Source organism: Eubalaena glacialis, chromosome X (genome assembly GCF_028564815.1).
Source record: "Eubalaena glacialis isolate mEubGla1 chromosome X, mEubGla1.1.hap2.+ XY, whole genome shotgun sequence".
Classification (NCBI taxonomy): Eukaryota; Metazoa; Chordata; class Mammalia; order Artiodactyla; family Balaenidae; genus Eubalaena; species Eubalaena glacialis.
In genome coordinates, this window is record NC_083736.1 from 108,136,450 (window position 1) to 108,148,723 (window position 12,274).

Genomic DNA, 12,274 nt, shown 5'->3' on the forward strand with positions numbered 1-12,274 from the left:
TCATGCAGAAGAAATCAAACATGAAACAAAGAGCAGCTCTGTAGGAAGAACGGGGTTGAACATTTCTGAACTAGAACCACTGCCTGAGATAGCCCCTCAATTTTCCATTCCTACCTTCTTTTTCTGCAAAGTTGAACTGCTCCCTGGGAGCTTTTTTTTTTTTTTTTTTAAATTGTTTTTGATCTTAGTATTTACCCAAACAGGGTCTCTGGGAAAGTGTGGAAGCAGTGAGTGTCTGCGGCTTTCCCAATCTAAATAGTTCTCTTTGGTTATCTTGGCTCTTAGCACCTTGTGTTCCTCCCTCCCAACCCTTACTACAGTTCCAGCTCACCCAGGGGTGAGGATCTAAAATCAGCATATGAAGTGAAAAGAGTAGAGTGAAAATTACCATTATCAATAATTTAAATCTCCCAGAAAGTACAATATTGGTGGTTTGCCTACACTCCCTTGTATATGTATAAATAAATGCATTATGTGCATAGGAATATCCTGTATGTAATAGATTATGTAGGCAAAATATACCTCTCAGCATTTTAATTACATAAAAAGGAGAGCATTCGGAATGGAACTCACAGAAGCGCACCAATGCCACGGCTCTGTTTCTTGGCATAATTATTTAATGCTTATCATTCCCACTAGTTTTTAATCTCCATAAATGCAGGGAACCTGCCCAATTTGGATGGCTTCTCTATCCTCTCTCTGTATTTATGCCTAACTCAGTTCTGCTTAATAAATAGATGTCAACTGACTAACTTAAAGGTGAGATGGGAGGACAGAGGCAGGATGAGATTTGGTCCAGAACCAGCCTGCTCTGCCACCATGATGACCTCAACAATGACAATGTGTCCTATCAGCTGTCAGGCCCTCAAGATCACCCTGCTGATCAGCAACTCTCCTGCAGAGCACTGGACCACTCTGCTCCCTTCCTATCTGTCTGGGATGGATGACATTTGAACTCCTAAAAGCCAAATGATAATCAATTTATCCCACAGTTTTACTTCATGAATTTCAATGTTTACTGTTTTTAAAGTAATTACACTTATATGTGCATTTCATTAAAAACAGGTACCACAAAAGAGGATGGGATAATGAGTGAATTTTGTTTTCTTTTTCACACTTTCCTGTACTTTTTAAAGTGTTCTACAATGATTCTATCTTGTTTTTAAAATCAGAAAAACATGTTTGAAATATTAAGTATCACATAATCTAATTCCCATTTTAAGCTACTTTAACCTCTTTAGGATTACAAAGACTCAGTATTACACAGTTTAGGATTGTGATAAAAGTTGAGAGACACTATTTGAAAAAGTGACTGTGATCATTCCAAATATTTTAAGTGTGAAAGAGTATTATTTGATTGCTTCAAACTTGGTGCCACTCTTAATCAAAGCCAATCTCTTTCAACTGGACAAAATACATTCCCATTGCTTCAATAAAAAGATCACCTCTTGACTTAAGTTTGTCCTGAGTTCCATTCACCACTCTGAGGTAGGTACCATTTCCAGGATGTCATAAATGAGGGGTTTAGTAAGGATCGGGGGGAAAAAAGAGGGAGATGAGCCACACTGCTTAGTTTCCACACATTCAAAGTGTGACTATCACCTTCCCATCAACTCACCCCTTAACTTTTAGTACTTGGCATTCTGACATAGATAATTTCCTTGCAGATTTAGCTATCACTTGTATAATCCACACTCTCCAACTGTTCTATATGCAAATATGTACAAGGAGAAATAAGAAAAAGCTGATCCACAAAGGTAAAAGGCTGTAGAATGATGGCAGCTTCCTCATCTCCCCTCAGGTCAAGCACTGCTTGATACATATACATCCTTTTACAGATAAGGTTAATTGCCCCTATATGCCAGATATCCCACTGAATTAGAGGACTACTGTACTTACAAAATAAAGGAATGGAATTAGATCAAATATGATGTCATGGGAAGCACAGTGGGCTGACCTGAGTTCTGAGCTCCACTACCAAGTATAACTTTGGGTTAATTGTTCAATTAGAAAGTTGAGCTGGAACTCTATAGGCCATTTGAGTTCTAAAGTTCCATTATTTATCAGATTGCAACTTGTAAGCATATCACAGTAACAACTCTGTTTAGTAAATAATTAGTTTTCTTTAGCAGCGCTGGGATTTTTGCATGATGCCCATAATTCACATCATTCTGGCATTAGATAAATATTCCTACTATTGAAACATAAGCCTCTTGTAGTCAGTGGCAGATTTGGGATATAGCTGTATTATCTTCAGCTGTGATCCTCTTAGGGCTACCTAGCTCTACAAGGTCAATGCTCTGACATGGGTCTTGCAAGGTCTACCCAGGTTCTGCCGTAAGCACTCTATAATTTAAGCTGGAAAACCACTACCCGATGTAATAACTCACTATCTAGCACAGACTGAGAGAAACTGCTACTTCATTTAGAATGAAACAAAAAAATTTAAATTGCTATCATATGCCTTTTAACTTGAAAGTATTGGCCAAAATGGTAACACGCAATCTAATTAAACTACTATTTACAGTTTGCAGTAGGAATTTTGGGGCTTCATGGATTCCAAGTGGATCAATCCCAAATCTCTAGCTCTGTGTCCAGCCCAGAACCATCTCCTGAGCTTTAGACCCATATAATCCAGCTGCTGATTGGATGTCTCTCCCACTTTTCTGCCCACAGACACTTAAAATCAATGTATCCCAAACTGAACTCATCATCTCCTGCTCCTGCATCCCAAATCTGCTGCTCTTTCTTTGTGTAAGATCTAAAGAACAGGACTGCCATTGTCTTCGGGGCTTATGTTTTAAACCTCAGCATGTCAGCTTTGACTGCCCTCTCTCGTGCCTCATCAGTTGTAAAGTCTTGTCAAGTCAATCCCACATTCAGCATCTCTCCCATCCATCTTCTCCTCCCCATGTCTACTGCCCTGCCCCTTAGTTTAGACCCTATTCACTCCCAGCTATACTTCGGAAGTGATCTTCTAACTGGTCTCCCTGATTTCAGTCTGTACCCTTTCCCCTTCAATCCATCGCTCACACTGCTACCAGATAAACTGCAAAGACTTAAGATTTATCCTCTTCTACCCCCAAACTTTCAGAGGCTCCCTTATGCCTGTTGAATATTGGTTTTCAGACTTAAAAAAAAAATCACAACTGATTATCAATTTATTAAAAAGGTTGATTTAAGCATCTGCAATGGCGACTTCAACCTTGACTCCTGGCTCAATACTGATGGAAGTAACCTGTTTAACAACCTCAGAAGGGCTGTGCAAGGTAATGAGTCGCTTGTGGATCCTCATCTGAAATCAATCCCAAGTCTTAGAACCTCTCACCACAAAGAGTTTTCCTTGTAGTTATTCTTAGAGTCTTGGTAGGCATCCGAACTAGTCCTTTCACTTTGAGATTCTTATACTTTGTGCCTCTGATCAAGTCAGCACATACCGTCTCCAAAGATTTTGTGTTGCGGCTGGTTAAGGTAATTCTAATTCGGTGAGTCGCCACTTCTGGCGCCAGGGGAGTCTTTCAGGGGTCTTGAAAAGCCATGGCTGCAGCACGGCTTCCTGACCAGGTGGACCAGGGCTCTGCAGCAGAAGTGACCGCATCTTCCTCGAAGAACCAGACTTTTTAAAATTTTCCAAATCAGATGAGTGCTTTCGTAGACAAAAATCTGACACAGACCCCAATGTATAAAACAGATAAAAATTATATTTTATTAATCTGAATTTATTTTCTAAGTTAAAAATCATTACATTTATGGATCATAAAGTCAATCAGTGAGGAAAAATGATAAACACAAAAATTTAAAATCAAGGGTAAGGGAACCAGATTCTTTTTTTAAAATATTTTTATTGGAGTATAGTTGATTTACAATGTTGTGTCATTTTCAGGTGTACAGCAAAGTGATTCAGTTATACATATACATATATCCACTCCTTTTTAGATTCTTTTCCCATGTAGGCCATTACAGAGTATTGAGTAGAGTTCCCTGTGCTATACAGTAGGTCCTTATTAGTTATCTATTTTATATGTAGTAGTGTGTATATGTCAATCCCAATCTTCCAATTTATCCCTCCCCTCCCTTACCCCCCTGGTAACCATGGGAACTACATTCTTATACTAGCATTCAATTTATTTGTTTTTTTTTTTAGTTTGGTTGTACAGTATTGAGAAAATTCTTACACAGTTAAGTAGCGGCAAATGTAACAGTTTTAACAGTTCATCTTGCAAGAGATCTTATTTGCACAAGAATGCAAAAGTAGCTTTACTATAAGGTCTGCAACAAAATAAGTCAAGTGGTAGCATAAATTATTTTAATGTTTCTCATATGTTAATATTTGTGTATTACATATTAAAACATGTAATGTATTATAGTTTCAAAATATATATTTCAACAAATATTTTTAATATAGAAAATTAAATCAAATATCTATGGAACGCCTAAAACATGTGTATAGAATCTTTGAGTTCTTGAAACAAGTTGAAACTCTTGCCACAAAGAAAGTGGGACTTCCCTGGTGGTGCAGTGGTTAAGACTCTGCGCTCCCAATGCAGGGGGGCCCGGGTTTGATCCCTGGTCAGGGAACTAGATCCCACATGCATGCTGCAACTAAGAGTTCCCATGCCACAACTAAGGAGCCTGCATGCTGCAACTAAGGAGCCCTCGAGCTGCAACTAAGAAGCCCAAGAGCTGCAACTAAGGAGCCCGCCTGCCACAACTAAGACCCAGTGCAAGCAAATAAGTAAATTAATGAAATAAATTTTTAAAAAAAGAAAGTGCTTGGTGATCTAGCCTCAATCTATTCTTCTGAACTTCTTGCCCTCTACTGCCTTTCACACAATCTTAAAAAGAATGAAAACCTATGTTATGTTTTTGAGATTATTAGTATTAGAATACATGTGGAAGAAAACATACTAAATACAGAAAGAATGAAATGGAGAAAAATTACCCCAAATCCCTCCATCCAGGGCTGACTACCACAAATGTTTTCTTATAATTTCTTTCAATCTTTTACCTTCCATAGTAAGATGGATAGTTATAGAGAACTGTGCCAAGCACTTAAATAGATTATCTCATTTCATACTCACAAACACACTATTAGGCATTCATGTCATTCATTACATTGAACACTGAGGAAACAGAGGATCAAACAGGTTGAGTAACTTGCCCAAGGTCACACAGTAAAGTGCAGAGCTGGCCTTCAAGTCACTATCTGCCTGACTCTAGAGACTATGGACTTAACCACAACATTGTAGTATTGCTTCCCTTTCCACGCCCTCTTTCTCTTTCTTTAGCTCTGCCACTTTAATTTAATGTTCTTTGAAGACATCTTCCTCTGCTTGTGCCATTTTCTTTGCTAAGATTTCCCTTTTCCCCTTTTCTGCTTAGCCAAATCCTACTGACCATTCAAATGCCACCTAGTCTTCAAATCTTCTCTAATCCACCCTCAGCTCTCCTCGTAGAACTGCCGACGCTCTTTCCTGTACTCCATCTACTTCTCCTCCTGTCTCAACCTCCTTGCCTTCCCCTGCCTCCCACACTGTAACACAGACAGCAGGGCTTTACTGTGTTTGTCGGTGCTGAGTGACTCGTGGCCCCGCTCCAGTTCCCACGCTTTGGACCTGGGGCTGAGCAGTTACTCCAGGATGCAGCTACACTGGGCTGGAGGCTTGGCCCTCTGATACAAAGTGAAACGGAAGCTCCTGTGCACACAAGTCAAAAAAATCATTCCTTCTGTGATGTAGGCAGAGCCAATCTGCCACCCCTCCTCCCAGGGCTGCATGTTGCATTTTTCACTTCTTTTTTTTTTTTTTTTTTTTTAATTTTATTTTTATTTTTGGCTGCGTTGGGTCTTTGTTGCTGTGTGCGGGCTTTCTCTGGTTGCGGCGAGCGGGGGCTACTCTTCGTTGCGGTGCGCGGGCTTCTCATTGCGGTGGCTTCTCTGTTGCGGAGCACGGGCTCCAGGCGCACGGGCTTCAGTAGTTGTGGCACGCAGGCTCAGTAGTTGTGGCACAGGGGCTTAGCTGCTCTGCGGCATGTGGGATCCTCCCGGACCAGGGCTCGAACCCCTGTCCCCTGCATTGGCAGGAGGATTCTTAACCACTGCGCCACCAGGGAAGCCCCATTTTTCACTTCTTTTCCCCTCAAGGCTACCCTTGACATACTTTGAAGAGGATTTCCTCTTGATAAAGTCATTCACAATGTGAGATGATGCCAGCTTTGTGATCTGCCCCCGGTTCTACAAAGGCAGCCCTGGTAGCTAAACAAGTTTTCTTTGCTTTATTCCAAAGTTTTTGTGGCCCCCTAAGGAGGCCATTGCAACTGAAAAGCAATGCTCTGGATCGGAGATTATGAAACCTAGTTCCATGGAACTGTGTTTCTGAGCTTCACAAGTCATCCCTAGGGGTCCTTGAAAGAAAGTGTGGACATGTTTATCTAACCCACTTGGCTAAGGGTGAGAGCAAGAGATTATCTGTACACATGCCAACTGGAACGTGGCCTCAAGTGACTGGGACTGGAAACCACGAACCTTCTGGATGCATGCCATTTGTAGAAGGACAATTTGCCAATGTATTTCTGATACACCACATCCTTACTATAGGGATGTGGGAAAATGTGAATCTGCAGCCTGGACTTTGTCCTAAATTCAAGACCCATAAGTCCAACTGCCTAGAGACATCTTTACCTAGGTGTATGACAAACGTATCAAATTTCACACGTCGAAATGAGCGCCTGATACTCCCTCTAACCTGGGGAACCCCAATCTTCCAGTTGTTCAGATCATTCTTAGCTCTTTTCTTTTTTCTCACACTCCACATCTGGTCCAGAGTAAATCCTGCTGGCCCTAAGGCCAGAGGTTGACCACTGTTCACCATCCCATTGCCACCATTCTGTCCCAGATCACCACCTTTTCTCTTCTGCATTATCATAATGGCCTGCTGACAGGTTTCCCTACTCTCCCCTAGCCCATAATTCAGTCTAGTCTCCACCCAGCAGTCAGGGTGACATTGTTGGAACTTAACAGAATCGACTCAAAACCCTCCAGGGACTTTTTATTTCGCTCACAGTGAAAGTGTCGCTGTTCCTTGAACATGCCAAGCACACTCCCACCTCAGGGCTCTGCACTTGCTCTTTCCTCCACCTGGAAGGCTTTTTCACCAGATCTCCACAGGGTTACCTTCTCCATCTCCTTCAAGTCTTTACTTAAAATTCATTTTCTCATCTTTTTCTCATCACCTTCCCCAGCCACACTTTATAAAATTGCAAAACAAATATCCTGATATCTCCAATCTCCCTTCCCTGTTTTACTGCTCTTCTTAGGACTATCATTAGCTAAGAAACTATGAATTTTACAGTATTTATCGTGATAGTTGGTTGACTACTTCACTAGAACGTTAGTTCCATGCAGGCAGAAAATATTACCTGTTTTATTCAGTGCTTTGTCAGTAGTGCCAGAACAGTGCCTGCACATAGTAGTCACTCAACAAATGCTTGCTAAGTGAATGGATGTTTAATGAATGAAAGATACCACATCTGGATGAAGAATGGATTCACCCTAGTTTAATGATTTTCAAACTACGAACAGAGCCCCCAGTGACCCCTTACAAGGAGAAGGGAAGGGACCCAAGGGGGTAAAACTCTGGACCCGCCAGTCCCTTGCTTTTAACCAGAGCAGACCCAAGTCTTACATATTGGCCTTCCATGACAACCTTGTTTTTGAAAAAAACACTACTTGGATGGGTTTTTAAGAACTGTTTGAAAATGACTGCTCCAAATCTAAAGAAATCTGATAACCTCTTCAGGCTAAGAATGATGGGCTGCTTCAGGGGATGGATATATCAGGTACTTCTCTAGTTCCATCATCCTCTAACTGGGCTCTGACGATGTAGCCCAGGTGTCCCAAAGAATGCCACAGGAGCTAAACATGGCACATTTTCCTGAGAAGAAACTTTACCCCAAATTTGGGAGCAAATACTAGTATGCGACTGAAACAATGGATGGAGCAGAATAAAAACTTTTCATGAATTTAAAAAATAAAACACAAGCTTAAACAGAAATTGTGTATCTGCACGAAGCCACTTCAAACTACTCATTGAATTGCCAGAGGGTCCACGTATAGTTTTCTCCACCATTAAGAAAAGCAGAATTGTTTGAGAAGCACTATATCCAGGTGATCTGGATGGGAGGAAGAAGCAGCCGAGAAATAAAGAGATGTCATTAAGATGGCCTGAAAGTACAAGACAAGCTTACCTATGTAGGCTCCTTACAGTAATGCCTTAATTTAACATTGGCCTGGAACTTTGTGCTGATCAGGTAGGATGTTCTAAGCCCTCTCTGTACACTGTACAGATGCCATTAGAAAATATGTCATAGTCAGAGCCTTTATTTTTCTTGCTGCACTAGGAAACAGCATCAGATTTCCTATAGGTCAGGGCCTATGGATAGGATAGCTTCCCCTGGGAGGCCTGGGCCAATGGATAGAACAGCAAAACCTAGAATTGTGGTGAAGTATTTATTTCATTCTGTACGTATGTATTAAGCACCTACTCCATACTCAGTACTGAGATTAAAAAGAAAAAAGTACAACACTGTTTTTTAAACACGAGATTTTTTTTAACAGTTACCATGATTATAGTTATCTAACCAACTAAAACTGTGTTAATAGCAATTAGGGATGGTGATAGTTGCAAAACCTATGTACATCTTAGGTGCTCCCACTTATTAGTAAGTCTGAGAGCCCCCACTGGATATGATAAGCCTGTAGCTAGGAAGCATAATTTTCACTAGCAACATTTTCCACAGTAGCTATATTCATGCTGGATTTATAATATTTATTGGTGCTTAGGAAGGAAAGTACCAGAGTCATGAATGAGGAGATGGTTGATCTCTACAATTGATCTATATGGCTACTACATATTAGGAAACAATAAAGGAGAGCTCTAGATTGAAAAAAAATAACAGGAGCTTCGAGTTCTTCTACTAGCTCTGCCATTAAATCACTGTGCCACTTCACCTCTCTGGGCCTCGGTTTCCTCATCTATAAAATGAGGGCTTTGGTGGATGAGATCCCCTCCGATGTTCCTTTTAGCTCTGACATTCTATGAGTCTATAAACCCCACATTCACAGCCAAACCACTCAGTGCAGGTACATATTCTAAAATAGTCAACAAACACCAGCAACATGTAAGGACTAGAAGTGAGTGAATGAGTAGTCAGGGAGAGCCCCATTAAACAAATGGACCTTGCTTATCGGTCTCATTTTCAACAGACAGGAGCAAGAATTCAAAGTCCAAGAAACAGCTCTGTCTCACCCTTTCTCACACCCCATTCCAATGCAAGATTACTCTTCAGCACTTCAGAAGTCAAATAAGGGACTGTCAACAAATCCAAATCTAACCTAATGAGCCCCACAAGGCTGGTTGGTGGATGAGGGGAAAGCACTGAACAGAATGTGAACAATTATACTTAATGATTTAGATATGATTGGATTTAAGGCTACCTTGGCTAGTATTGGTCTAAACAAAAAGTGAGGAAGACCATGGGGCCTAGGCAGGAGGGCAAGAAAACATGCATGGCAAAAGAAGTGGATGGCTGCCCAGTCTTTGGTTCCTATTCTGTCTTCTCTGAGAACACGAGCATTTCTTTCTAGATGCTGTCTGGCCACACATCCACTTGACCTCCTTTCAGTTTGAATTTTTTAAAGACTGTACTACCAAATAATACAGGGTCAGAGCTGGAGGGCTCCTAGAGAGGGTCTAGGCCAGGGCTCCAACCGGTAGCAGGTGGGCCTAATTCAGCACATGTCTTGTTGAGACCAACACAGATCTAAAATAATTTAGATTTTTGAGGACCTTTGAGATGAGCACAGACTCTCCTGTTCCTCTAGATCGCCACCACTCCTGGACTTACACCAAGAAGCTTGGCCCTAAAACACTTCTGAGTTTGACCTAAGACTCAGAGATCAGACCTTTCCATGACACCATGGCTGCCGTTCAGTCTCCCTCCCTTTACAGCTACCCTCCCAAGTCTCAGCCTCAGCTTGGCTTCCAGCAGCTTTCCAAAACTAAACAATCAGTCCCAACCTCTTCTGAGAAGAGACTTAATGAGAAGGCACTTAATTTGGACCTGACAGTGGTCCCCCTGCACTTCCACTCCAGCCAATACAGGAAGCACTTTGAAGTGAGCCTGCACACTAAGCACTGGAAACAGGGGACTGCTGCAGGCCAGGGTGGGATCGGGTAGGTTCTTCAGTGCTCTAAGAAGAGCCAGAGCACCAGAGCCTCTGTACATTTGCAATTCACTAGAAGGCGGGTCCATGCAAGGGGTTTTACTAACTGAGGTATTAAAAAACAAAACCACAAAAGACCCTCTGACAGGAAGCCACCACCTGGAAAGAAGGCAAGATAGTAGGTCCCTAGGAGGCACTTCATTTGCATTTTTTCAGGATGCCTGCCATGTTTCCCCAATTGTCCTGGAAATGCCCATATTCAAGCACTATGTCCACTGTCAGATCATTTGTACTAATTTGTTTTTTTAAATTATTTATTTATTTATTTATTTTTGGCTGCCTTGGGTCTTCGTTGCTGCGCGTGGGCTTTCTCTAGTTGCGGCGAGCGGGGGCTACTCTTTGTTGTTGTGCGCCGGTTTCTCATTGCGGTGGCTTCTCTTGTTGCGGAGCACGGGCTCTAGGCGCGTGGGCTTCAGTAGTTGTGGCACACAGGCTCAGTAGTTGTGGCTCACAGGCTCTAGAGCGCAGGCTCAGTAGTTGTGGCGCACAGGCTTAGTTGCTCCGTGGCATGTGGGATCTTCCTGGAGCAGGGCTCGAACCCGTGTCCCCTGCATTGGCAGACAGATTCTTAACCACTGTGCAACCAGGGAAACCCCTAAATTTATTTATTTTTTATTTATTTATTTTTGGCTGCAATGGGTCTTCGTTGCTGCGTGCGGGCTTTCTCTAGTTGTGGCGAGTGGGGGCTGCTCTTTGTTGTGGTGTGCAGGCTTCTCATTGTGGCGTCTTCTCTTGTTGTGGAGCACAGGCTCTAGGTGCATGGGCTTTAGTAGTTGTGGCATGCGGGCTCAGTAGCTGCGGCTCGCGGGCTGTAGAGCGCAGGCTCAGCAGTGTGGCTCACAGGCTTAGATGCTCTGCGGCATGTGGGATCTTCCTGGACCAGGGATTGAACCCATATCCCCTGCATTGGCAGGTGGATTCCCAACCACTACGCCACCAGGGAAGTCCCCATTTGTACTAATTTGTTGTTCAAAAACTGTAATTACCATCCTTAGACATATATCTACACAGAAGAAAGAGACAGCCCAGGCAATATTTATTTGGCAAGGAAGCAGACAAAAGTATCTTTTTTTTTTTCTTTTTTCCTCTCTAGTTTCCTTTTCTTCAAATTCATTCTTTATGTCTAACAAAGGGCTGGCTTATGTTCTCACCCTCATTTCAAACTAAGACATTAGAATCTATGCTTGGCAGTGATGGGGCTGGAGTAGAGAAGATAAAGTTGATAAATTATTATTTAAATCAAAAGATGAAAACTGGAGGCCTACAGACATGTTCTGTGTGGCCCACATAGTGACTTGCATAATTTTTAAAAAGCTACTAACATTTGAAAAGTGGGAGATTTTACCTAAAAATCCATATTTCTATTGTTCCTATTGTAGAAAAGATCAATGAAACTAAGAGCTGGTTCTTTGAAAAGATAAACAAAATTGATAAACCTTTAGCTAGGCTCGTAAAAAAAAAAGACAGGGCCCAAATCAAAAATCAGAAATGAAAAAGGATAAGTTACAACCAACACCGCAGAAATACAAAGGACCTCTCCTGGTTCCCCTTCCAATAAAAGAATGGGAAGATGAGTTAAGTACTCACTCTGAATCATGATTGTGATTGTCGATACCAGTCTGAGTTACTGTTACAGAGAACAGCCCTTAACATTTCCCAACCCAGAGCCTAAAGGGCTACACCACCATGTCTGCCATTATTATTATCATCTTCATTATCTTCATCAGGTGATAAATCCTTTCATTATAGCAGTGGATCATAAGAGACTACTATGAACAACCATATGCCAATAAAATGGACAACCTAGAAGAAATGGACAAACTCCTAGAAATGTATGATCTCCCAAGACTGAACCAGGAAGAAATAGAAAATATGAACAGACCAATTACCAGTAATGAAATTGAATCAGTAATTTTAAAAAACTCCCAACAAACAAAAGTTTAGGACCAGATGGCTTCACAGGTGAATTCTACCAAATATTTAGAGAAGAGT

General features: G+C 41.6%; 1 pseudogene; it reads right to left on the bottom strand.

The window, feature by feature from the left end:
• Nucleotides 1-3,178: 3,178 nt before the first annotated feature.
• On the bottom strand, nt 3,179-3,539 carry LOC133082377 (small ribosomal subunit protein uS10-like; annotated as a pseudogene).
• Between the last annotated feature and the right edge of the window lie 8,735 nt (nt 3,540-12,274).